At 35.7% G+C, this 27,436-nt stretch overlaps 1 protein-coding gene across 2 annotated transcripts in view; it reads left to right on the forward strand.

Annotated features, from left to right (window-relative positions):
* Positions 1–27,436, forward strand: part of LOC128888871 (mucin-4) — a 168,039-nt gene that overhangs the window by 68,305 nt on the left and 72,298 nt on the right. The gene's annotated exons all lie outside the window — the stretch shown is intronic.

Genomic DNA, 27,436 nt, shown 5'->3' on the forward strand with positions numbered 1-27,436 from the left:
AAATAACGTAGTACAAAAGTATTGGTTATCAATAGATTAAAAAAAAAATCAGCGGCACGATATACCTAGCTTTTATATTTAAACCACACTAATGTTTTTTATGTTAAAAATGAATTGAAAATTATAAGGGTGAACTTTAAAGGTACTTATTAGGTATAATATATTAATCTTTATAAAAAAAGAATCATTTTATCATCTAGAAAATTTCATGAAGATAAAATTTGCCCTTTACAGCGTATTGTTTGGTCACATGGTTTAGGAGATAATGAAAAATGAAAATAGTTCACAGAGAAACGAATTACAGGTCATTCAACACATGACCGAATTCGTGATTAACATTGATATTTAAAAATCTATCTCAACATTACACCCAGTTAAATGCGTTCAGCTCTTACGAAGTACCTAACTTTATTCTAACATAAACACTACAGTAATTATTGCGCCAACGTGAATAAGAATAATATTCCACGCGAAAAATAATGAGAAGTACACAAAAAAAATTTGTTTATTAGTTCAACATATCTACTATTTTGTACAAAAACATCGACATTTCGCAATTATTTATTATGTGCAATAAAATTAGATGACAATGCCTCGTTAATTTAAAGAAAACGATATTATTCATGGGTACCACTAATATTTACATTTGTCAAAAATTCATAAAATTTACAATTTTAATCCTAGCGTAACGAGGAGTGTAAGGTATATCTTGCTTTGATATCGACCTATCTGAAATTGTTGGCAGAGCACGTTTCTTTTAAGTATCGAAGGGTGGTCGAGGAATGCGTTATCGTTGAAACGAAAGCAAACCACGATCAGCCGCAGAAATACCGGAGCCAATACAAGGATCGTAAAGGTACGAGCCCTCGGTTCGTTCCAAGTTCGAGGAAAACGAGACACTTTAATGATCTTTTGTAACGTTGGAATCTCGTCCAGAGCTACGAACTTCTTCCTTTATAGCTTCGTCTCTTTACTGCGATGGAAAGAAAATATGTGAACGCACTGCGGATGAACAATAATAGGAACAGTGATGGTTACAAATAGTTTCCGAGGAAATAGCTTGTAACGCTTTACACGGCTCGCCCTGTGCAGTAGATTGTCCCGAATGTTTCTTTTGTTGTGTACCACTAAAAATCAGCACGTTAGAATTAGGTGACGTTCTTTGCGAGAAGTAATTATCGTATTACGAAAGAAACCGTCTATATTTTTCGATATGTCCATTGTGCGTTGAATAATGGACAAATTGGCGAAGGATTCGTCGTTGGTGCGAAAGTACCATTGGCGTTGGTCCAATTGCTAAAATGTTACAGCCACTTTCGAGGAAAGAGGGTGGAAAAAAAAGTATGCCGGTTACAAAAGAGCGAGGTGACGGGACGAGTTCACCGCCACTGGAGTCGATCCAAATACTTTCGTCTTTTCGGGAAGACGATTTTTATCAGGGCCTACGTGTACGATTACGTTGGAAAAGATAAATGATTGCACCCGAAGCTCTGCCACTGTGTGATTGTGTTCCTTTTTGTTTCAGGTACGTATCCCCCTTTCCTTTCGTCTGTATCTTGGCGGCGATTCAAGGTAACGAGCGCTTCTACTTATTTCGTTTTAATGCCGTCGCTTGTTTTACGCGTGCGTTACTCTGTAATTACGCCAGCTTCTCGGGAACAGTAGCTTCATTCTTTATCTCGAACGATTAATATGGTTCTATGAAAAATGTTAATATAGAGCATTCTTGATCATTATACCGCAGCGTACCACTGCTGGCAGTCAGTTCAATGAATTTTTATATTGTACGATTGTTAACCTTCTATAAGCCTGTGTAGCTTTCTGGTGACACGTTAATATATCGAAATATTTACCAAATAATTTTCATTCGTTCACAAGATGACGTATAAATCTTAATTATATAATATTGATGACTAAAGTACCAAAGTAAATGTCTTGTAAGTTGTCTGGAGAAAGAAAGTTCGGCCCATAGAGGGTTAAAATAAACATTATAATTTAACAAAGACGCGATACGTTTCACGAGAAGATGCTTCTTGATGTATGTTTTCATTTTTGGCACGTCTTCATATTCAGAAGGTGAAACCATCCCTTAAAGTTCAGAGGCTACTATACATGTTTGAATTCGTCTTTTTATCAGCTACAAAATTACAATACTGAAACTATTCTATCCTATTAAAAAAAGAAAAAAAAAACGGCATTGACTTTGAAATCTTGGAAAATATGACAATGACATAATTTTGTTCGCCTATCATAGTATGTTCCTCACTGAAGCAAATTATTTTCCTCTTGAGATATACCTTTGTGTCATTAAAAACAACGGAGATATTACAGGGACAAATCTTAGGTGACTCAACCTGTATATTGTCACCTGTCAGATAGACATAACATTGATAATCGTGTCCCATAGACGTAACAAGATAACAGTATTAAATGACACTCGAAGAAGTATGATACAAGAAAAATCTCAAATTAGCAACAGAACCATAGATAAGGAGAATCATTTGGAGCAAAAGTCAGTCTAAGTGTTTACTCCGAAAAGTCTAATTGTAAGTTCGGTTAAAGTGTGAATCTATGTCTAAGGAAAGCAGTCTAAGAAGTCTAGTCATGTATGAAACCGTTTGCGACGACCACATTTGTAATAATTATATATTTTAACAAACATATTTCGTGTAAATATACAGATACGTATATATAAAATCTATAAAGTAAATTTTCATACTCAGTCCTGTAGTATTCGCGCCTCCCATACCCAGGGGTAAAAAGTCAAACGAGAACACGAAACGTGGACTGTCAACTGTGGATTCGAGGATCGTGGGTTCGAATCTCGTTCTTGGTCCCCCTTATTTTTCATCTAGACTCCTACAGTACTATACATCACTTACGAAATAAAGAAATTGCTTGATCGAATAAGGAGTAAAATCCTTACTCTTGATGCCTTTTAAATTGTAATATCTCGTGCAAAATAACGCAATAAATTGATTCAGTTCATTTTCCCGAATTAAAGAACTCGATAACTTAATCGTTTCGACCATGGTATCGTACTTAGGCCGAAAGTCTGGTCTATATATAAATTATTTAAACGTCTTCCGTGAAGGTTCCACTCTGCCGTTGAACGACCGACGGCCCCAATTATCGCGATTACCCCAATTAAATGCATGGCCATTACGAATCCCTGAAGGGATAAAAACGGAGAACGCCAGAGTGGAAATGAAAACTAATGGCGCATGTGGGTCGAAAATCCTCCTCCGTTGATAGGCCTACTTCACTAGATATCTTTAATTCGAGTGAACGACTCGCGCCAGCATCGCCCAATATCATCCGTCATCATAAATTTCGTTACTGCAACTTACTTACACGTATAAACGACTCTTGCATTCGCTGCTTGGAGATCATTGTATAATAACATCGTCGCCGACACGGGCCACCAACGTTGCGACAAGAAAACACAGCGGACGCACCGCCTCGGCAAGAACGACGAGGAAAGAATCGCAAATTACGCGAACTGTGTTTTCCTCGCACGGAAACCTAACCTTTTTCCTAGCTCGTGCGTAACATGCAGTAGCTCTTCCTTTCGAGATTGAATTTTTTCCTCGGCACCAAGGCGTGGATTCATGCTCATCGCTATTCGTTTTTGCGGCGATGGTAGCCTACCGACCGCCGACAGCGTTCTTTGTAGCGAGCTGCATCGAATTTCATTTTCTACTGAAAAAGCTAATTGTAATAATTGAAACGGTTTGCTTAGCGAAAAACAAGTAGTTAGTTATATAGTTTTTAACACATTCGCGACCGCTGACGTGAATTCACGTCACTTCAAATTCTATTCCTGGTTATGAGAAAATTATGAAAATTTTTTTATTTTATTCACTACATATTTAAAACCTTGATACAAATTTGCGATGTCGCTGTTCGTAATATTGTTTATCAAAGCAAAAATAATGCTTGTGAAGGTTTTACAATCTCTCTTAAATATTATCTGATTTGAATTATAGTATTACAATTACTAAGAGTTATTTTATTGTATATGAAACCTATTATTTAATAGATGAAATTAGTGTTTTAAAATTTGTACCAAACATTCATGCAAACAGACAAGTTAACTTATTCAGCGTGAACTATGAACTTAACTCACGGTACATGACATGAATCAAAACATTCTACTACGAGTCGAACTTGTAATTGTTAATCTCAGACAATTTTAGGTCATACTTTCAATATGATATTCCATTATTAAATAGAATTATTTTAATTTTATCAGGATTACCAATCATTGGAATACATTATTCAATAATTAATAATATAAGAGATTATTATTAATTAAAACTTTATGTATTATTTTCCATTATTACAAATAATTGGATATCACGAATCATCGTATTGTTTGAATGAGAGAATATATTGATCAATTTCTTGTAAAGGATTACAATTTACAATACCTAATTGAATGTTTCAAAAATATTTGAGATTGTATTACTTTATCCATGATATTTATTTGTTTATACGTATCGAGCGGAAATATTTCCGTTACATCTGTTATATTACTCTTATTTTGGTAAGCAAGAAATTCTGTCAACAATTTTGATTAAAATATTACTTTAATCCACCGTGCTGTCTAAACATACATATGTACAATTTTACTGGTAGAGATGCCAAACCAGTGTCGCACAGTTAGTCCAAGCAAAACGTGAAATAGTTGAATGACTGATAGTTGACTAGTTGAATAGTAGAAAACAGAATGGATTAACCCATTCACTGGCAACTACGAGATGTCTCGAAGTTCAAATTTATTGCAATTACTCAAGGGATAAATTTATAACCGTTTGGGTCACGAAATATTGCAAAAGAAAATCGTAAATTTTGTTTCTAAAACAACAAATTTAATGTCACTTTTTATTATCAAAATAATAACCTAGATTACACGCCTGTATTAAATCTTGGCGCCTAAGGGAAAACGCTTTAAATTTGCCTGGCAGTGAATAGGTCGAATAAAACCATAGAAAAAGAAACACTGTTGGGCAGCTCTTTGGAATTTCCAATCAGTGCGCACCGCCAGTGAACCGCACGCGGTCTTTCAAATAACGGTCGACCTGGAAACGGTGTACCGTTTCAGGGGTGAAAAAAAAAAGGCAGATTTGCTGATTGATGGATCATGTCCCGTGATGTCGAGCGTGCCGTGTCGCCTAGAGAGCATCCTGCGGCGGTTGTGTGATCGCGCAATCGTTCGATCTGCTTTCGAGAGGAGCCGCGAACTCCGCTCTCATTAGCAATTCATTAGCGGCGCGGTGCAACGCGTTAACAGCGAAATCCATTAAACGAATCGCAGCCCCGCGCGTTCGACCTCGCCGCGGGTGTATTGAGAAGCGTCGAGATCCGCCCCGGCGATTATCGGTATTTATGTAACACCCTCGCAGACTCATTGCGAACCAATCGGACAAAAGGGCAAGGTGAAGAGGGAACCTTGCCCGGCTTGTATCCGTTCACCAAACTGAGCCGTAGTTTCAGAAACAGACGCCCACGCGTCCGACAACACGACCGTTTCTCCCTCTGCTTTCGACAGATTTGGATACCCTCGAGAAATGGAAAGCAGTTGTTTCCTCGACCTAATTGCCTGTCCGAGCGTTTCGCTCGCGTCTTCTCTACCTGGTCGTTTACCCTTTTACTTTTCTCGGACACGCAACTCCAGGTACCCTCGAACAACCCCAACGTCGGCGTCGCTCGTTTATCCGCGATGCAAACTACTCCGAACGGCCAAAGCCTATCTTTATTGACATCGCCGTGCTTCGATACCCTTGCATCCTCGCCCGAAATTAGCCAGTGGGACGTGCAGGTTTGCTCGCTCGAGCCAGTAGACATGATAGGAATTTACGGGAAACATGTTTACTAGATATATGATAACACCAAACATGCAATTATGTATCAGTACAATTTCTTCTTATTAACACTGCGTGCCATGTGGGACGTATATGACCCCGGCTAAACTTTCCGTTTAGGTCACTACTCGTCTAGTAGAATTAATTTTCGACCATGTGAAATAATTTCTTAAAAATTAGATTTATTGCTTTCTTGTCTAATCCATATTAAAATCTATAGCCTTGCCTTGTCGCTTATGGTTTTGTACGAGGTTTGTATGTAAAATCTTGAAAAAATGGTGCGGCACGGAACGTGTTAACCCTTTGACTACGAAGAGCGTATATGTACGCCCTTGAGGAATAAGATCCGAGAAATGTTTATATTCGTTGAATCAATTTTTAAAAAATATCAGCTTATAGGGGATGATGAGAGGAAACTTTGTTATATTTACAGTTTATCCATAGAATGATTAGTTTCGAAAATAAAAATTGAAAAGTTAGAAGTTCATTGCAAAAATTGAATTTCAGGGACACGGTCTTTTAAATTCTCAATTCTTATCACTGAAACTAAACGTCGTATGAATAAACGCTGAATATTAAAAAGGTTCATTTTGTCATTCTCTATGAAGTGATACTTTTTAATATTTCGACAAATAAGTAATTGTCAACTAACGATGCTTTTATTTTCACCATTCCAAATGTAATCGAATCCACAGAAAAAAAATGGATTAAAAAATGGCAAATCGCAAAATGTCTTGATAACGGAGTCACTTGGGAGACATGCTCTACAAAATGTAAACGGTTTCATCCAGATTGCTCAAACCATCTCGGCGTAATCGCGGAACAAACAATAAAAAACATGTATACAGGGTGTCTCATTATAATCTTTCCACGCGATTATCTCGAAAAATATTCATCATTTGAAAAAAATGTTTAAACGAAACATGCTCTATCTGAAGGGGAACATTTCAAGGTCAACATAATATAGATCGATGAATTCGTCTTGAGATAAGTTATGTGTGTAGCGTGAAAAAAACTACGTTTCTATTTAAAAAAACAAAGGTGAGCTTCAAATTTTGGAGGCGCCTCCACCTAGAGAAAAACAGTGTACATCATTGAATGTCCCCTTTCGGATAAAGCATGTTTCGTTTAAACATTTTTTTCGAATAATGAATATTTTGCGAGATAATCGCGTGGAAAGATTATAACGAGACACCCTGTATATACATGTAGAGTTGAGTAACCTCCTCCTTTTCGAAGTCGGTTAAAAAAAGGTCTTCTGTGTTTTGAATTTTTATTGTGGAAACTAAACGTCCTATGAGTAAACTGTAATTATAGAAAAGTTACGTGTTATCATTTCCTATAAACTGATATTTTTTTTTTTTAATTCACACCTCTACACCACTTAGAATTTTCAGCAAAAATCGTCCCACAGTCAAAGGGTTAATCGGATAAGAGTTAGTATCTAACTTAACGACTCGGAGTTGAGATGTAGAATCATAATAGTGAGACCTGCTAAAAAAATGGAAGAAAATGTTAGTTTGTCTAACTGGTGTAGCCATCTTTGACACGTTAAACTCAAGTAGTAAAAAATTGCAATTCCATTATTTCTTCACAATTAGTATAAATAACGTTCCTCTTTACTTTTTTTTTTTTTTTTTTTGTTACAAAACGTATAACTTACTTATAACTAGACTGCGGATTTTATGCATTTATGATGTGTAATAATATAGAAAACATTCATAAAATATACATAATGTATGTTGAATATATTCTACATTTATTATAATAATATTGTTATTTCATTTTGCATAAGCGCACATACCTTTTGGTTATTATTAGCATATCTATATTATATTATTTTACATCATAAATCCATAAAATCCGCAGTCTACGTATAACATATAATTTAACAAAGATTCCAATCATGCATAAAAACTTAAGCAAAAGATGAATTTTTAAAAGTTCGACGTGCAATAGTGAAATTGGCTGGCTTGGTAGTTCTAGGATTAATCACGAAAGCGGCGAGGGTAATAAACCTAGCCACATATTTTCGTCCCCATATTATGGAGTGTCGAGGACTATTTCGAGTTTGGTAGTGACTGCGTCCGACGGTGCCACCCTTGAAGTTATATTTAAGCCCTCAGGACCCTAAACGCCCGAGTCCGAGCGTCTCGCGGTAACTGGACGGGTGCTGCTGGTAAATGTCCCGAGCTTTGTCTTCGGAACCATCAGCCGTCTAAATGCGGCCGAATGCTTGCGCTCGCTTATAGCGTGACGATGTCAAGGGCCGCTTAATATAGGTAAGCTCGAGTTCGATGCACCTTTTGCGTACACGCGTTTAAACGCAGTCTGCATTCAGGTAGCTGGGAGATTCTCCAGACGCGCGTGAAAATTTCCCATTCAAGTTTATACAGTGGGTAAAACCAAGTATTGGCACGTTTACTATACTTTAAACACTTTCAGTATTCTAGTATACTACTCTGTTCAAAACATTCCAAGGCAACCTCGTTCATCAATTAACGTTGTGTGATTTTACTCCATTGTGTTGATAAACTTCTTATTAATATCTATACTGTTGTTTTCTCCAAATTGGTCAAACAGTTTGGTTGTATTATAGCACTCATAATGTCGAAATTCATCGAAAAACAAAAGTGGAAAAAAACAGTGGAAAACAAAATCCAAACCGAATCAATCACGATAAGTGTGGAAAGTATTTTTTATTATACAAATAATTCACAAGGAAAGGAAAATCGACATTGATAACAGTTTTTTTTTTCTTTTAGTTTTAGAAAGTTTACGGTACTTTGTATTAGGTTGTCCCAAAAGTTTCTTCCGTGACTTGCATTCAGTTATTTTGTGTGGCAGTGTTTATACAATTAGACAACCTAATTTCTTAGATGTTAATGTCGTAACTGTAATGGAGCAAAATGAATTGTACGCAATTCAATAATGTAACATTATACATAAAATGTTGCGTATGTATTACTATTGAAGGAAATGGAAGTAACTTTTGGGACAACCTAATAACATTTCGAATATATTTTACCATGGTTGAAAAAAGTAAAGATCATGGAATAGATCATAAAATAGTGTCAGTTTCCTGAGACTATATTAAAACTCGTTTTAAAATCGTCTACCATGATACGGAAGTAAAATCGTACCGTTCCACTTAAAAAAGACAGAGATGACCTTCATATCTCCATGACGCCTCCATCTATCAAAAAACTAGTAACATCGGATGATCAGGCCCACAACACCAAATAATTTTAGCTTGATGCATTTTTTCCTATCACCAATAGCAGCCAAGTTATTCAGGTGACCGGTTTTAAGTACCTCACCCTGTACATGTTTTACGAAAATTTGTGCAACTGATTCAGTTCTGCTCCTTACTGTGTATATAAATCGATTACGTGAATACTTGGAATACAGAATTATGGTTATCCATATAAACATTCCTATAAACAAGTTTTTAACACATTCACAGTCCATGAAGCGTATATGGATCACGGCGCTGTGCTATTGAACACGTCATTGAGAAACCGGACAGTGAACGTGTTACTAACAATGTATGAATGTTTTGCAATTAATGCAATTTCTTTGCGTAACATGTAATTGACCGTACTAAATGAAGCCTTAATGGCATGACATTATCGTTTGACAAAAAAGGATACGTAGGATGACGTGTTCCACTGATTTGCAACCTTAAGTTATCCTGGGGAAAGATAGGTGTCTCGCTTCCACTGCGATTATGTCGTCCAGGACGTGCAATGAATTGCGTGTCGTGAAACCAATTTATACTTCAGCGGTTGACGCTTGAAATATCGCGGGGCAACTGGCAAGATCGAGTGAAATATAATTCTTTCTATTGCAAATGTCGTATGTTGCAACACGATGATGAAGAAAAACTCTATTAATCTCGTACCGTCGATACACGTCGCAGTTTTTCATAGGTTGGAACAATAATCCGCTCGTGCAATCGTTGTGTCCGTGCAGAAATTTAATTACCTTCTGCCGATGGCGTCCATATTCATTGGATAATAAATGGAATTACGTAATACTGAAACAAATGCTCATCCATAAACATGCGTAGACATATATCATTGTAGAACATAAAGGGTGTCGAAATGGCGAAAAATCATTTTTAAATGTATCGCACCAATTTTGTCACTTCCCTACAATACCTGGATATTTTTTTTTATTAACGATTTTATTACAATAACCTTCTAGCCATTATTATTAATGTCATTTCTCGTCCCTATTAACACCATCGCGACCGCTGACGTAAATTGACGTCACTTAAATTTCTATTCCTGGATTCAAAACATATTTCATAATTTTTATCTTCGCCCTAAAGATGCAAATGTGTAGTATCAAGCTTCAAAAATGTATTATTTTCGCTAGTAGTCAGTATTAGAATCGTAAAACATCTGCTGGCCGCAAATGTGTTAATAAGGAACAGGAAAGGAGTATTCAATGATCAGAAATTATATTTAATATTGTATTTATGATAAGAATTAATGATTATTAAAAGTGGAATGGAATAACCACAGACAATTTTACCTGAAAAAATCATAAATCACTTGTGTGGCATTTTTAATGACCGCATATTAGAGTATTGATCAGAGCAGTCCACGACTTTCATGCTTTTACTGCAATCTGCGTTTAAACTAACCGTTTCCGTTTAATGAGACAGTCCAAGTAAAAATTCATTCAGAAATAAACACAGAACAATTGAGTCTAGCATATAAATATTAAATATTAGGTGCTCGCGTTGTAGACTGCATAATTTCATCTACATACACCAGCGTAATTTTACAGATTGGTGCATTTTGAAATTGTTAACGCTGTTGTTAACGCTGTACAAAGTATTTGAAGGGATTTGCATTGTCGGATTAGAGTAAATGCGTAAAGAGGTAGTTTTGAATAGTAATGGAAATATAGTAGCGAGTAGAACTACTATTGATTGGAATTGATTGCTTTGATTATTACGAAAATTAATATCGTTTGCTACTGTATGGAAGCGCTAATATTAAATAAAATTTATCGCAATCAAAGCTTAATTATTGCAATGTAAAAATATATGATACACCTTTGAAGATAACAGTTGAGAGATTATGAATATTTTTGACGTTAATCGTATATCTCATATTAATTACAGCGTGAAAATTTTACTTATAGTTTGCAATGTACACCCCCGTTCATAAATATATCGACACTTACCACATTCAATAAATAATTAATATACATCGTAAATTTTTACTGTCCAATTTTTGGTTGCTATATTCGGTTTCGGATGTGTATTTTGTAACATTTAACCCCTTGAGCTACGACTTAAGCTCCAGTGGCCTGGGACCAAAATGTGATGTTTACATTTGCCCCAAACAATACACCATGGTCCAGGCTCGTGATAATCAGTTTTGGCCTGAATATCCGACCACGAGTCACACACGTGGTTGTAGCTTAAGGTTTTAATAATATTAAAATGTTGAGTGACATTGAGAAATTATACGATCATATAGACAGAAAAGTTTAGAAAAAATGTCCAACATCTGAAAAATATTTATGACAAGATATTACAAAATAAATGGAATAATATTACTTTGGATACTATGCTGAAATTAATAATAACTAGGTTATCAAAATTTGTAAAAGAAGTTTTAAGAGCACAAGCCGGATACATAAGGTACATAAATCAAAAGAAGACTCAACAATTTTTTAATATTACTGACGAAACATTAAATAAACTATTAGTAAAATATATTCTCTAATACAAATATTCTCGAACTGAATACAGAAACACAAATGGTATTCTTTAATATAATAAATAGATAGATAGATAATATAATATTGAGTTGTCCGGAAAGTTCATGCCTATTTTTAAGAAAAATTCAAAGACATATTTGAATTTTAATGTATATTTATTGAATTATATATGTACCATTTTGTTCCACAATCTTTCCACCTGTTAAGGAATGTACATATGTTATTTGTTTTCAGCCATTCAGATATATTCAGACCTGTACCGCCTACTAAAAATCGGCATGGACTTTCCAGACAGCCCAAATCTAAATAGAAATAAATAGATTCGTAACTTTTCATTGATACTTATTCCAATTGATGAAGCGTCCACATACTTATAGACGGGAATGTACGTTAAAGTATATTTTCATTTGAAATATCGTCGAATAACAGGGAAGAGTGGTGGATATCCGTTCAAAATACATCACCCACTATCCTCGTTCATTTCACTGAGCGTTATTTCGTTAGGTTCGTTACGTGTACGACTTTACAGCTGGAAGTTCTATGTAATGTAACGTGACCCGTGATGTTTTTGATGTTATCACTATATAATTCATGACGGTCTGTGTGCCGGCAGGAGACTGAATTTCGTCGTGCTTACGATTTATGGTTGCACATGCAGGTAAGCCAGAAAGTGCCAAGGTGCCGGAACGGTGAATATATTCTTATGCTCCATAATCTGAGAGCTATCTCTCATGGTATGATGCATTCAAGTCACAACTTTCTCCGCGTGTTCATCCCGATTCACCTAATACCTTGTTCTCGTGGGACTTTTGAGTACTCTCTTGACTTTCATTCACTTTTAGTGGCGTTAGCTTTCCGAAAGAAATTAACTCTCTCTGACTACCGGACTATTTTTGCGGGAAATTCCAAGAGGCGTAGAGGCGCGAATTTAAAAAAAATATATCTGTATATAGGGAATGATAAGACGGAACTTTTTCATAATTGCAATTTAATCATACCACGTTTAGTTTCAAAAATAAAATTAATTTAGAACACCTTTTTTCTCTGGATTCGATTACATTTGGAATGGTGACAATGAAAGCATCGTTAGTTGACAATTACTTATTTGTCGAAATATTTAAAAATATCACCTTATAGAAAATGACGAAACGAAACTTCTTTATATTTACAGTTTATTCATACGACGTTTAGTATCAGAGATAAAAATTGAGAATTTAGAAGACCGTGCCCCTGAAATTCAATTTTTGCAATGAACTTCTAACTTTTCAATTTTTATTTTCGAAACTAAGCGTCCTATGAATAAGCTGTACATATAAAAAAGTTTCGTCTCATTATCTCCTATAAGCTGATATTTTTAAAAAATTGATTTCACACATACAAAGAGTTAAGCGACGAGCGTCGCTTTTCTGAGATGAGACTTTACGACGAACAAACTCATTAGGAACGTTAGAAATTCCACAATTTACGACGCTCTTTAATCTTAGTTCTAAATGCTTAATTCTGTGAATGTATCTGCCCCCATTCGTCGGAAATAGGACACCTGACTAACTACTTACAGCGCACTGTTTGGAAGATAAATAAAACTCAAACTGCACGAAAAAACACTGTTAACAGGTTACTAATTCTTACTATGAACGACTTACTCTGACTTGTATTAATTTTTGTTTTCATTTGTTTAACATTCATTGTTAGTACATAGCATACTATTGTAAGTGACAGGATTTGAGGAGCCAAGAATGGCCAAAGGTTAAAAAATTAAAGTACACGACGTAGTGTGAAAGAGAGTAACGGAAAAGTATATTTCTTGTTGCTGACGGCACCAAATGTAAACTCGAACTGTCGGGCTTGTCCTGGTTACCCATGACTCTGGCCTCGGTGCGGCCAATTCACACGCAGGTGTCCCAATAAACAAGCAGTTTCCTGGCATCGACGACAGTTCGAGTGCTTACACTATCTAAATGAAACATACTGAATGTAACATGAAAGCTAAGCTAAGGTGAGACAACTGTTAGTTCACCAAAATGAGAAAGTGTGGTTGCTCGAAGATTTGTAAAAATAGATAGTGCGTTGCTAATAATAACAGTAGTAATAATATGTTTTTATTGAAATAAAAAAGAAAGAGAAAATTGATTAATGGAGGTAAAAATCGGAATACATTACATTGAAGGGTGAGACATGATTATAAGTAGGCTCTTATTTATTTAACTTCAAACTTAAATTACTGTCATAATGCAGGTACAACATACAGTTACTTTATAACTATTATTATTTCAATTGTTATTTTTAATTTAAATAACATCCACAGAACGCCAACTACACGTTTCACTCTTGCTGACAACGTTGAGAGCAAGGGTACAACTTTATCCTTATCAATATATTATAATTCCTTGATACAGAATATTTTTTTAAATGCTCCTCAACTATTCAATCGGTATACAGGGTGTCCCAAAAGTCGGGGAGGAGCCGGAAATGGGGGGTAGCTGAGACGATTCTGAACAACAATTTCCTTTGCAAAAATGTCGGATGGGGCTTCGTTAAGGAGATATTAAGAGAAAACCCCGACCAATCAGAGCGCGCGTAGACCGTTGGACCGGCCGCGGTAGCGAAGGCTACGCGCTAGGTCGATGTTTCGATGCACGTCGGAGTCACTTGTTCGCGTACAAGCGCGGCCGCCAGCGCGTAACCTTCGTTACCGCGGCCGCTCCAACGGTCTACGCGCGCTCTGATTGGTCGGGGTTTTCTCTTAATATCTCCTTAACGAAGCCCCATCCGACATTTTTGCAAAGGAAATTTTTGTTCAGAATCGTCTCAGCTACCCCCCATTTCCGGCTCCTCCCCGACTTTTGGGACACCCTGTAGAAGTGACGCCTGAAGAGTCATTAATACGAATGCGAGTTCGAACGTGCGAGTACCGTGTTGTTATAATTCTTAGCATTGTTAACACGTAAATATTAAAAATATTCATAATGAATATTGGATATGTTTGTAATATATGCAAACAACAAGATGTATACTAATGTAAGTATCAACCTAGTACCTACCATCTAGTACCAATGTGATCTCGCTCTGGAAAATTGAAGTAAAATAGGTATCAGACGAACAGACAACACCATTATTTTATAACGAATGTTACAAACAATTTTGTTAGGCAGTTAATTATCATTCTCTGTGGTGAAGTTAGTTCTAGGAATTTTAACACTTGCCTCGAGCTGTGCCTCGACTACCTGAAAGTTACAGGTTCCCTGGGTAATCTTGTTTGATAAGAAACTCCCGGAACCTCACCTGAACCAACCACCTCTCGACTCCAAATATTATATATCTCGGACACCTGAAAATTGAAGGTAACGGGAACCTGTGCTAAATTAGCACCTTTCTATTTAAAATACAAAAGTTGAACAGCTTCGAAAAGTACACAGGAAACAAAATTTTTTCATTTAAAAGCCAATTTACACTAAAATCAAACAGTAGTTTAACATTTCTCAAATGAATCACGCAACACTCTTTTTCTAAACATTTAGAAATTTATTCAAATTAAATTAAAAAAATGATGATAATTTCCTTTTGGTAACATGTCCTCGACAGAAAGAAAAACAAAACAGTTTTTTTAATTGCAAAATGATGAATTAGTTTTTAAAATCACACAATTATTAACAATGCTTTTGCTGTAATTATCAACGACAATTATTAAAATAGAATTGAGGGTAATTATATTGGTAAGTTGATTGACCCATCCCCCTCGAATTTTAGAGATCGATAGTTCTCGAAGGTTCTATTATTAAATAATAATAAACGTTGCACATAAATAACTGCTCCTTCAATTTTCACATTTGAAGAATTCCTGATTTCAGACCTTGCATTTGATAATTCACCTGGTTCGACATTCAAGATCTAGAGTCGGCGAGGTAAGACAAAGCAAGGCTTTTGACGAACGTACATATTTAATTACATTAAATAGAAGTATGAAGGCTTAATGCAAATTGTCACTGCAATCGGTGTGCGCTGAAGAAACCTGTTATTTCCGTTGAAGATACGAGGAGACAGCGAAGGCTTCGCAGGGTCCGTAAGTGATACGAGAGAAGGAAACCGAGACTTTGCTTGAGTAAGCCTGAATAAACCTTGAGACAACCGGCCGAAACCCTTCCCTCCTTTTCTCTTCTCTTTCGTTCCAGCGTCTTCTTTCAACCGTCTCCCTTAATTTGTTCGAGACTCTTCAAGTCAAACTCCGATCGGTCATGGTGTCCCGGATTTCATTTTCTGCCTACGCGAGATTGCGAAATAGCATAGGAATTCCTAAGACTGGATAAAGTGAAAGCCTTTTAAGCCATTGTTAAATTCTTAGATGATATAAACAAAGAAATCTAACTTCGAGTCATCTAAATACATAAATTGTAAATAAATTGTCTTAGTTCAAAGAGCAGGACTTACTATTAATTAGCTTGTAGTTAAAGATACGAGAAGTATTAAAAAATGAGTAGAAGGAAAATGTAAAATTACATTTTACAGTTTATTTCAGATTCCTTTATTTACATACAACATTCACATTACATATTTGTCAATTAATTATAAGTTAGTCTATAAAATTGGAAAGTATCCTAACCCAGACGAGAATTGCACATCTATTGAACGTATTTACCAAGTAGCAAGTTAATCGGTTCATTACTTTTTGAATTATCGTAACACCCAATTGAAAAAAATGTCTGTCAAGAAAAACGAGTTTGAAGTTTCATATATTGCTTGATAGTACAGTGTAATTTATCATTCTTATTAGACTCAATCACTTATTTCAGCACCATATACAGCACCTTCCTCTTTCTCATAAAACTCTTCTAAAGCGACAATTTCAGTTTTCTATACTGTTTTAGCTCCTTCCGCGGCTTCTTGACGTCTTCATAGTCCACATAAAACCAGTGCTTGTATGACAATCAAGAATTAAACAGTGCATACGGGAAAATGTCACTGATAAAAAAAGTTTACTACAGCTTCTGAAATTTCTTATGAACACTAATTTTCTCTAAAAGCTTTAAAAAGTTGTCACTAATAACCCAAGTAGTGGTTGATGCGACTTTAAAAAACTAATCAAAAAAAAAAGAAAGAAAGAATGTATTAGAGTCAGCAGATTATTACATAAACCGAACCTCGCTTAATTTGTTTGTTTAATACTTGCTCGATCAGGAACATCAATTGAAACGTTAGGTATCTGGTCGCTAAGGCGAAGAAGCAAATGGTTTTCGCAAGCACAGGACCAATTCTTCTTTCAGCATTTTATCTTAAATTCGTGATTCAGGCCTGACGGTGGTTAATTGGGTGAAAGCGATGCGAACGACCGGACGGCAGAATTAATTAAGCGATTAAGTTAGGTAGCTCGCGAGGTCTCGTTAAGAGGTTAAGTTTCGAAATTGGGGACAACCGCGCCGAGGTCAGAGTTCGTAGCACGAAAGTGACATGTAACTATATGTTGAACACCCACGTCTGACGTTGTAATTTAAGTCACGAAAATCATGCTGTGAATGTTGCAACGTCTACATGGTGGTCCACAAATTCTGAAAAGTTGTCAAGTTTTAACAGATATATCATTTGACATAAGTGTGTTTTCTGTAGGTGCAAGCACAGAGGAGATCTAAAGGACAATTCTTTTTTATATCGTATGACTTACTTTCTTGTGGTCGATTACGATAGTGTTAAAAATGTCGACCATTCGCAGCATGCAACGTTGTACACCTAGTTGTCGCATTTCCTGAACAAAGTTAAATATCTCAGAAACGATCAGTTTTACGCCAAACATACCTTAGTACTTTTGTATTTGGAATACGTCATTCTATTCAAATAAACCTTAAGAAGTTGGTCATACCATTTAAAAAACAACATTATCCTCTAAGTCTCCTCTACGTCCTCGCCTGCGTAAAAATTCATGCCGTATTATGTACATGTCTGTTCAAACCTTCCAACTTCTGTGCGAAACATCTTCGTGTATTTTTTGAAGTAACGGAGATATTCAAGTGATCAGAGCTCGCGGGACACATTGTATAGTTGAGGATCGACGATAAAAAAATTAGCACAAGGCCTTTGTGATTTATTGGCGTTTATCTGCTGAATTGATTCATTCACGAACAAAAACTGCGCGAATATAAGGTGCCATTATGCTCGAGAGTGAATCCAAAACACTGCTGAATGTCTCGACTGTGTACATTTTATGAAACTTAAAAACGAATCGCTAATCTTTCAGACCTCATATCAATTAGTGTTTTGATTTGTATATATCTTTATTTTCACTTGTTTAATATTTACATACCGTTAGCTCGTATTATTGAAAATCGAGTGAAAAATTTTGTTTAAAATATTAAGCAAGTTAAGGAAAAGTTTTTAACCCATCTAACCGAAAAGAGATAACAAAGAATATAGCGTTTCCTTTAGTTTAAAGTTTATTTACACTCTGAGTCGAATATACTATTTACATTACGATGTACTTGAGACTTATTAGAGAGTACCTTCTTTTGAACTAGTTTGTATATACTTTACAGTTACAGATTCAACTCGAGGATTTGCTAAGAATTTATATAATAATAATAATACTTTGTTTATGGGCAATATGTCCTTGATATCAAATACAGCAACAAAAAAGTATATGCAAATCAGAAAAATGAAGACAAGCACAGCATATCATTATGTGCCATGTTCGGCTAAATTACGCTCACACAAAATTGCTACAACTGAATTCTTGGATCTCGAAGTTGATTCATGAAAAAGGTCATAAGAAATGATTTTAATGATATATTTACCACTTTTATATTTTTCGTAAGTGTTAATAGCGTAATTAAAATGTTGTAAACGAAAAAATAAATAAATGTTGTTAAATGGTGAAGAGGCAAGTGCTGCACTGTTTATGGATATAGCTTGTAAATGTGATGAATTGGATCATTGTTTTTCCTTCCTCCTTCTTATTATCGAGATCAGCTGAATCGCTTTTCGTCAAAGAAGCCCCTTTCTTCCGAAGGAACGCACCCCCTTCGACACCAGATATTTTCTTTAGCCAAGTCGTATGGTTTCCTGCACCTACCCTGAACCCTTGTAACGGTGAAACAATCACTCCAATTGACTCTCACTTTTCAACGTATGGGACTGTTTACTTTTCGCCTGATGGAAAACTATCAATACTCTTCAATTCTTTCGTTTCACGCAGCTACAATTACGACAGACTTCTTTAGGAATCGTATAATAACACGCTATTTTGGAATTCAGATCAAATGTTATAAATGTAGGGCTTGGAATTGCTCTTCAAACTTTTAAATAATACACACTTGATTCTCAACAACAAAAACGAATTCTTCGAAGTAGTAAATATATTAAGAAAACACAATATATTGAGTAAATTGTAGGTAAATTGGAAATATAGACGTTGTCGTTAATAACCTTGCGGTTGACGCGACATTAAATAGAATAACTTAAAAAGAAAAATAGTTTCTTAGAGTATTTGAAAAATCAAATGATATTCACGCAATAACGAGCAGTGAAATAAATGAATTTGACATAAGTGTTTGATACGATATATTGAATAAATTGTAGGTGAATTTTAAATATAGACCTTGTCGATAATAACCCCACAGTTGACGCGACACTAAATGGAATAACTTAAAAAGAAAAACAGTTCCTTACCGTATTTGAAAAATCAAATGAAATTCACGCAATAAAGAGCAGTGGAATAAATGAATTTGACATAAATTGTGTTAAGATTCCCTTCACAGGGTTTCTTGGCGTAGTTACGTATGGAAGATCAAAGCCAGACTAAATAAAAAAACGGTTGTCAGAGATAGAAAGTTCTATTGTCATTGAGAAATGAATGGTTAATACGCTTAACGTATAGCGTTTCCGTTATTCGTGAATTGGCTTATTCTCGTTCGCTATTCGTAGGCGTTTCGCACCTACCAGGGCTACACCTACACCGACAAAGACGGATGTCAGTGGAAAACGAAATAGATAATAGCATAGCGGCCGCTACTTCCGGTGTGCCAGCGGGGCGCCAAAGTTTTATTCGGACTGAGTTTTCGTACATACGCGCGTCGGGTGTGCATCAACGGAAGCGGTGTTTGCCGTGGAACCAACGACTTCCTTCCGCGATTTGTTTCACTTTTGTAACAAAGCAAAACGCTGCCGTGAAAGCCGATGTTGTTCGAAATCATTGGATTTTTCCATACACAGGTGTAATGGATGGCGTTACATATACAGTGAGTCTTCGATTATTCGGGGGCTCGTTTATCTGCCGTAAATATTATTCGTGATACAATTAGTAAGTAATTTTCTGAAGCAGTTGGAACAGCGTTGCTAAATATGGATATACTCTATGGTCTTGATATAGATAGATCATTTTTATTATTTGTTATCAATTGTCATAGCAATCGTTTCGCAAACAAATTGCCGTGAAGAAGGTGCTTCCATCCTGAACAGGCTCTTCAATATATGGAACAATGTGATGACACGTTGACAGAGGTTTTGTTAATGTTAAAATATTGCCGCGTCAATGCGCTTATTAAAACAAAATTGAAAAAAAAGAAGTGACGTTGTATAAATATATACGCGTATATAAAACCATTTCTTAACTATATGTCTTGTCTAAATAACTATTGTGTTTATGAATTAATTAATTTTTGTTCCCCAGGTGTCAATTACTCGGTGGGTCTCCATTTATTCGGGCTGTTTCGGTCCCAATGGGCCGGGTTAATCAAAGCCCCACTGTATAAAATACAAAACACAGTCTGTTCGATAAAAGTGTTGACTTCATATTTATAACATTTGATATCATATATACTTTCGGTTTTGTTATTTTCTTGAACCATAACATTTCATAAATATTCCCCGAAAATTTCCAGGTGATCCAACCTAAGGAGAGGTTCAAGTGATCGACGTTAAATTCGTTAAATTAAATTAAATGATCAAGTGCAATAGAAAACAATTGGTTCATTTCGAAGTTACAAGTAAACCAGTGTGGAGTTGTTTTTATAAAATGTAAATTACCAATTAACACAACTAAATGAAATACCAATGAAATACAATTGTGTATTATACATATACAAATCTGTAATTCAAAATAATGTTTACGTCCGTTAAAAAAAGAGCGATAGTTGTGAATATTCCAAATTGAAGCGCCCCTTTTCCTTTGCAAATGAGAGTCACGAAACGCCAATATTTGTCGAAACGCGTCGCGTTGGTTATCGACTAAACCTAGTTGATCAAGGCTTTAAATTTTCACGCCACAGGCACCGATGTTGTGCATGGCCGGTTCGGTGTTTTTCAAATTTTGGCAACGCTCTGTATCGATTTTTTGCAAGTTGCCAACGCGGATGCGTGTACGCCAGGATGCGGCGAATACGCAACATCGGAGAAGAGAGAGCAGAAGAATGAAAAGGAAATGTAAATTGCGTGAGTTTAGGCCGTTGTTATGCAAATTAGCGTTCCGAATGCATCCGCCGAAATGACTGGACTCAACCATGGGGAAACAACTGTGCATGCGAACCGAATTCGTTGCAAATTCGTTGAAATTGCGCGATGCGAGTCATGGATCGATTATTGGTCTTTGTAAATATTCCTGCATCTGACGCACGATTCAGAAAAGTACAAATTTTGACTAAAAAGAGTTGTTTGCAAGCGAAGTTCATGTACGGTTTTGCAAACTTTAATCGTAACATTATGCGACCTTCTATTAGGAGCGGTTTCCTACCATTAACCCTTTCAGACCTGAATTATTTTTTTTTCTCGTACTAATGTAATTTAATTTTTATAGTGTAGTTAATCGTGTAGTATGCGAAGAAAACTGGTCTTTCTTCATGTGTATTTTTGTATTACAGTTGGAGTAACTAATTCTTACATCTAACAATAATTATAAATAGTATTTAGCATTAAACGTATATTTTAGAAGGTTGCAGTGTCTTGTTAATTCTCGTTTATATTTCTTTGGATATTCTTGTCCTTTGTAAATAAGATATAATTTTTTATATGCATTTCTTGTCATTTAAGCTGGCTTCAGGGTGGTTTCGTATTTTTTGATACTGTATATTTGAAGAATCAGATGAATCCACAAACATTGGCTGCATCATCCAAGTTAGGAAATCAATTTCTTTCAAATCAAAAAATCTTTCTTTTAAATCAAACGATACAATTTTCAGATGATCGACAATCACATGCATAGCGGTATCAGTCACATGAATCCATTTCAAATTTCCCCCCTTAACAATCGAATTGCCTCTCTGCGGGACGTAGGCCTCACGTTAGGAAACACTGTTTTAGATTATTAAGTTACTTTGAGCCACTTCAATCGAGTGTCAGCTACTGCAAAGAAGCGATACTCCAAGAATACTTGAAACAATTTTACTATGTGATCGTGAATTACTATGCCCCCTTCCCCTCCCCCGCCAAGCCGTTCATAAATTTGTGGACACTTTCCACGTTCGGTGAATAGTTACACTGCGAATTATTGCTAGAAAATGATTTGTTATCATATTCTGTTTCGGATGTTTATTTGGTAAGATTTAGTAATATTAAAATTAAAGTTTTTAGTGGTATGTTAAGTATCTGTTAAGGAACTGTGAGATCATTTAGAAAGAACATTTGGATAGTTTGATTTGTGATGAGACATTAAAAAGTAGAGGGAGTAATATTACTTCGGATACAACGAAGTAATTACTAGTTAGCTAGATTAATAACTTTTGAATGAAGCACACGGTGGATAGATTAATGAACAGAATATTGAATTCCTTTTTTCTTATTACTAACGAGACATTAAATAAAATATCTAAGTGATCTTCATCAATAGATTCGTAACTTTATTTAGATAGCTATTCCAAGTAAGAAAGTGTTCACATACATACTTTTGAGCGGCAGTGTATATATCTATTCCAGCAGCTGCATAAGTGTTAATCGACAAAAACATGTGAAATTCCTAAAGGCGAACCATTTTTCGAGGCGTTAATTTTAGAAATAAATTAACATCACTGTGGTATGGAGAAAAGACGCTAACATAATAGTGCAACGGATTCGCGAGCGGAAAGAAGGCTTCGAAATAGCTGAACTAGGCAGAAAAAGGATTGTTGTCGCATAAGCAACTATTGGCAGCTTTTTCAGCTCTCGGGCAAAAGTTCAGCGAAGCGAATTGGTACGCGCGGCTGTTCAGGAATTGCCATGTGTGGGCAAACAGGCCCCAGGCTCCATCTACCCACGTACTCGCTCTTTGTATCCGTGCACAAACACAGTCGAGGTTCTCGCACACTTATCCAGGAACGCGTCCACGTGTACCTGCACGTACGTACTGCAGGAACCTATGAATGATATTATGCCTCGCGGTTGCTTCACACCCGGGTAGATCTCATCGTATTATCGTCACCTTCTGAAAACCGGACTAAGGTAGCGGTGACCCGTCCTCTCCCTCGAGATTCGAGATTGGGTAATACATGCTGAAACCGTTCTCTCCGAGGCCCTCGAAGAGTTACTCGGAATACCTTCGTCCCAAAGTACCGTACTTCCCCAATGAAACTCGAGATTTCGTTGCGAAAGGACTTGACAAATTGGACACCTTCCGAACGTGAAGTCTCAGATTCTTCTCCGTTATGGGGAACCGTAATTTAAACGATCTTGCCGATTGATAATAAAACGGACATGATTTTCCTAGTCCTAGTTTGAACAATCTATGACAACAAAATTGACATAATTCGAGATAGGTGAAACTGTAACCCAACGATTGACAATAAAACAGACATGATTTTCGATTGGATAGTTCAACTTCTAGGTATTCATGTCCTATACATTTGATGTTCTACTGTCGTAATTTGAAAAATCTATGACAACAAAATTGACATAATTCGAAATAGGTGAAACTGTAACCCGACGATTGACAATAAAACAGACATGATTTTCGATTGGATAGTTCAATTTCTAGGTATTCATGTCCTATACATTTGATGTTCCACTGTTCTACTTTGGAAAATCTATGACAACAAAATAGACATAATTCGGAATAGGTGAAACTGTAACGTGGCGATTGAAAATAAAGCAGACATAATTTGCAGTAGGATTGTCATACATTTAAGTGTTTGTACATTGCATACTACTACGGTGTTTAAATGTTGATAATAAATAGTAATTCTTGATATAATCTACGCAGTTCAAAAACAGACATGGGATTTCTGTAGAATGTATTCAAGCAGAATTACTTATACCTACAAATTACGAAATTAAATTAATTACGTATTTGATATGGATAAACATGACGTAGTTAATCGAAATTAATTTTATATCTTGAAAAATTTGTAAAGTAAATTGACGTAATAGTTTTGCCTGTGTATGGCGACATATATTTATGTCAAGACTTAATTGTAGTATTTTTCGTCACGAACAGAGCAACACTTAATTTAGTAAATGTTATGTCAAAAATAATTGGCGTTTTTTGCAAGTTCTTGTTTTGCTCTACAATATTCTGAATTTTCTGACTGTCGTAATACTTCCTCTTCGTCGTTTCCGTTCCTCCATTTTTGTGTACACTACTTCCCTCGACCATGTTCCGAAGGCAAAAAAAGCTTATCGTAGCTACGAATGCAATAGCGCACCTTTCGTGTTATCGATTGATTGCGAGGTATTAGACGACTATTGGAGGGTAAACCTCGATAAGAAAGTTCGTGGAAGGTATTTCATTGATGACAGAGATACCGGGAAACCTTAAGTACGGATCAATAATAGGTAGGTAGCTACTTCAGCCTTATTGGGAAAGAAACGAGCAATCTATCGCATTGAACTCAATTTTTGTCTGTTAATACACTGTTCAAAGCGATTATACTAATTAGAGGTTAAATCACGTGTTCGAACAGCCATATTTCATAGTAGGTATCAGTATTTTATTATTCACTTATACCCCATACCCAATAGTTACAAACTAATATTATAATGAACTAATTGATTCTTTTCTAAATAATGATAAATAAATAAAGTGGTTTAAAAACGAAAGTCTTATTCTTAACAAAATCTTATTCTGTATTATATGTCTTGGACCGAAGTGTTTCTATTCTAATTTAACGAGAAGTTAATCCAGGTATCTACATATTAGTTTTGACTGTTTTGAGAAACCGGAAATCGTCCTACGATTTTGTCGCCGAGTGTACCGATCATTAGGTTAAACAATCACGATTCAAATTTACCATTCGTTTCGCTGCATTAACTGTGCGTCGGCTACGTTTCATTTTCCAGGTAGGGAAACTTAATCCAGCGAGAAGCTGAATCTCTTTACCGCCTATTGTCGTCCGCGTCTTTACGTGACGTGACCAGTTTATGCAAATAAGAAAAAGTTCGACTTAATACACCGTAGTCAACCTTGCGAGTGAATGCCTATCATTTATTCGCAGCTATGGCGCGATTTACAAGGCTGGACATGAATTGCAGCGTAAATACACGCGCGCACAGATGAAACCGGCGCGGGACGGCAGACAGACACGTGGAGAAAGATCGAAAGATAGACAAGGCAAGCTACAGGACGGTAGAAATGTATGTACTGTATACGCCGAGCTGTGTCAGTCTGTCGTGCCCTGTATGATTCATTGTAATTGTCAACGGTCCTGTCTAGCTGACCATTGCGTCCACTGGGTTGCAACTTGTCCAACGACACGTGCTACGTCCTCAACCACCGGCGAACGATTTATTGGACAAGGCAACGCCGTAGGTATCGATTTGGCGATGAGTATCAGAATTCGTCTTTGCAATTAATACAGGTTGATCGTGTAGCGATTCGTCATGGATTGAACATTATCAGTATCATGGACTATGTGCTTGAAGGGGGTATCCTGAATTAGGAGGTCTAAAAAAGCGGTTTTTCGTAAATTTTTTTAGGGTGGAAACAAATAATTAATTCTTTCGAACTTTTTATCCTATTTTCATACATATTTGAGTAGTCTGTACAAGTTTTTTCAACGAGAAATATTCAAATTGAGTCGACTGTGACGCATATTTGTAGGGTACCTCACAATTAAAACCTTCTATCGGCACGAAAGATGCACGCCGTAATTTTGGTTTGACACAAAAAAACTAAAAGAAATTTCCATTTTCATACATTTTTCTTCTATGTGAACCAAGAAAGACCCGCAAAAATGGTGAAATGTGAAATTACTGCAAAGTTTGAAAAAAAGAACGAGTTTTTTGGGTGAAAGAAATCACTTTAACTTGTTAAAAAAGTTGTTTGAAATTTTTTTTGTATGAATTTTCTTAGTTCACATAGAAGAAAAATGTATGCAAGTGAGAATTTCTTTTGGTTCTTTTGTGTCAAATCAAAATTACGATCTGCATTTTTCCCGCCGACAGGAGGTTTTAATTATGAAGTACACTACAAATGTGCGTCACAGTCGACTCAATTTGAATATTTCTTGTCGAAAAAATGTGTACAGACTACTCAAATATGTATGAAAATCGGAAAAAATGTTTGATAGAATTAATTATTTTTTTCTATCCTAAAAAATTCACAAAAGAATGCTTTTTTAGACCTCCTAATTCAGGATACCCCCTTAACTGAAAGAACTTATTAGAGGAAATATGACACCATAGGCATCGATTTGACGATGCAGCACTGAAATGATTGTATGATAATTGCTACATTTTTCTTTTTCTTTAATTACTTTGTTTAAGATCACATCAACTACATGGTTATTAGTGACCACGTTAATATCTGCAATTCAATTACAATTTATTCATTATTTCATATTTCGTTAATATATCTACTAGTTTGAGAAATTCGTTTCTATTGTTGAGAATCGTCTGCATATTATTTAAAAGTTTGAAGTTCTACTCGATCGTAATTGCTACATTTTCTTCTTTTATAAAGTACGGTTAAAAGAGGCTATATTTGTAATTAATGCACGTAGATGGTATAGTAACGTAATGTGCGTTATGTAATGAGTCGATTACTCTTCGAAATGGAGTGTAGTGAACATATTATAGAAATAAAACGTTATCATAGGCTGTAAACATAACTTGAAAGATATCCAAAGTAATCCTTAACACATTCGCGACCGTTGACGCGAATTCACGTCACTTAAAATTCTATTCCTGGTTGTCTGTTATCTATCTTACAAGCAAGTATACAAATTATGAAAATCTTTTTATTTTATACATTTCGTATTTACAACATTGATATTTCGAAACATATTTTGTAATTTTTATCTTCGGTATTAGAAACGTAAATCATCTGCCGGATTTAAATGTCTTAATACTATCTAATTATTTCATCATATCCTATTATGCATATATCGAACATTCCAAATTCTTTTTTTCGAACAACTTTTTTACAGAACTATTCTTACAATGTGAATTTACCTTTAAAGAACATTATTATATTTTCTGTTTGTTCCACTTGTCTTCTGTATAAGAAGCAAATCTAATAAATCGCATCCTCGTTTCGTTCAACGACATTCTACCGCACGTATTAAATCTTACACACCGTTTCCGACTTTATAAATTCGTTTCTAACAGCGTAGTTCAATTCATATTAATTTTGTATTCGATCTTTTTCTTGATTATCTATATTTTTATTATTGACGCTTGTTATTATGGTTATATTCTGAAAAGGAAGACACTTTCGGCATTCGAAACGTAACAACATAACAAGAAACGTTTCGTTTATCGTGGTTGAAATGTCCAACAAAATTTACTCATAGATACCGCGAATATATCGTCTGATACAGATAAAATGCAGTTCCATACGTTCACTTACCTGTTTATTATTTCAAGGAAATAATTGAGTTAATTGGCGTGGAATAATAAATACTCGTTTAGATAGAAAGTTACTCTAAGCCATTCGGATAATA

This window comes from Hylaeus anthracinus, unplaced genomic scaffold, assembly GCF_026225885.1.
Source record: "Hylaeus anthracinus isolate JK02 unplaced genomic scaffold, UHH_iyHylAnth1.0_haploid 0, whole genome shotgun sequence".
Lineage (NCBI taxonomy): Eukaryota > Metazoa > Arthropoda > Insecta > Hymenoptera > Colletidae > Hylaeus > Hylaeus anthracinus.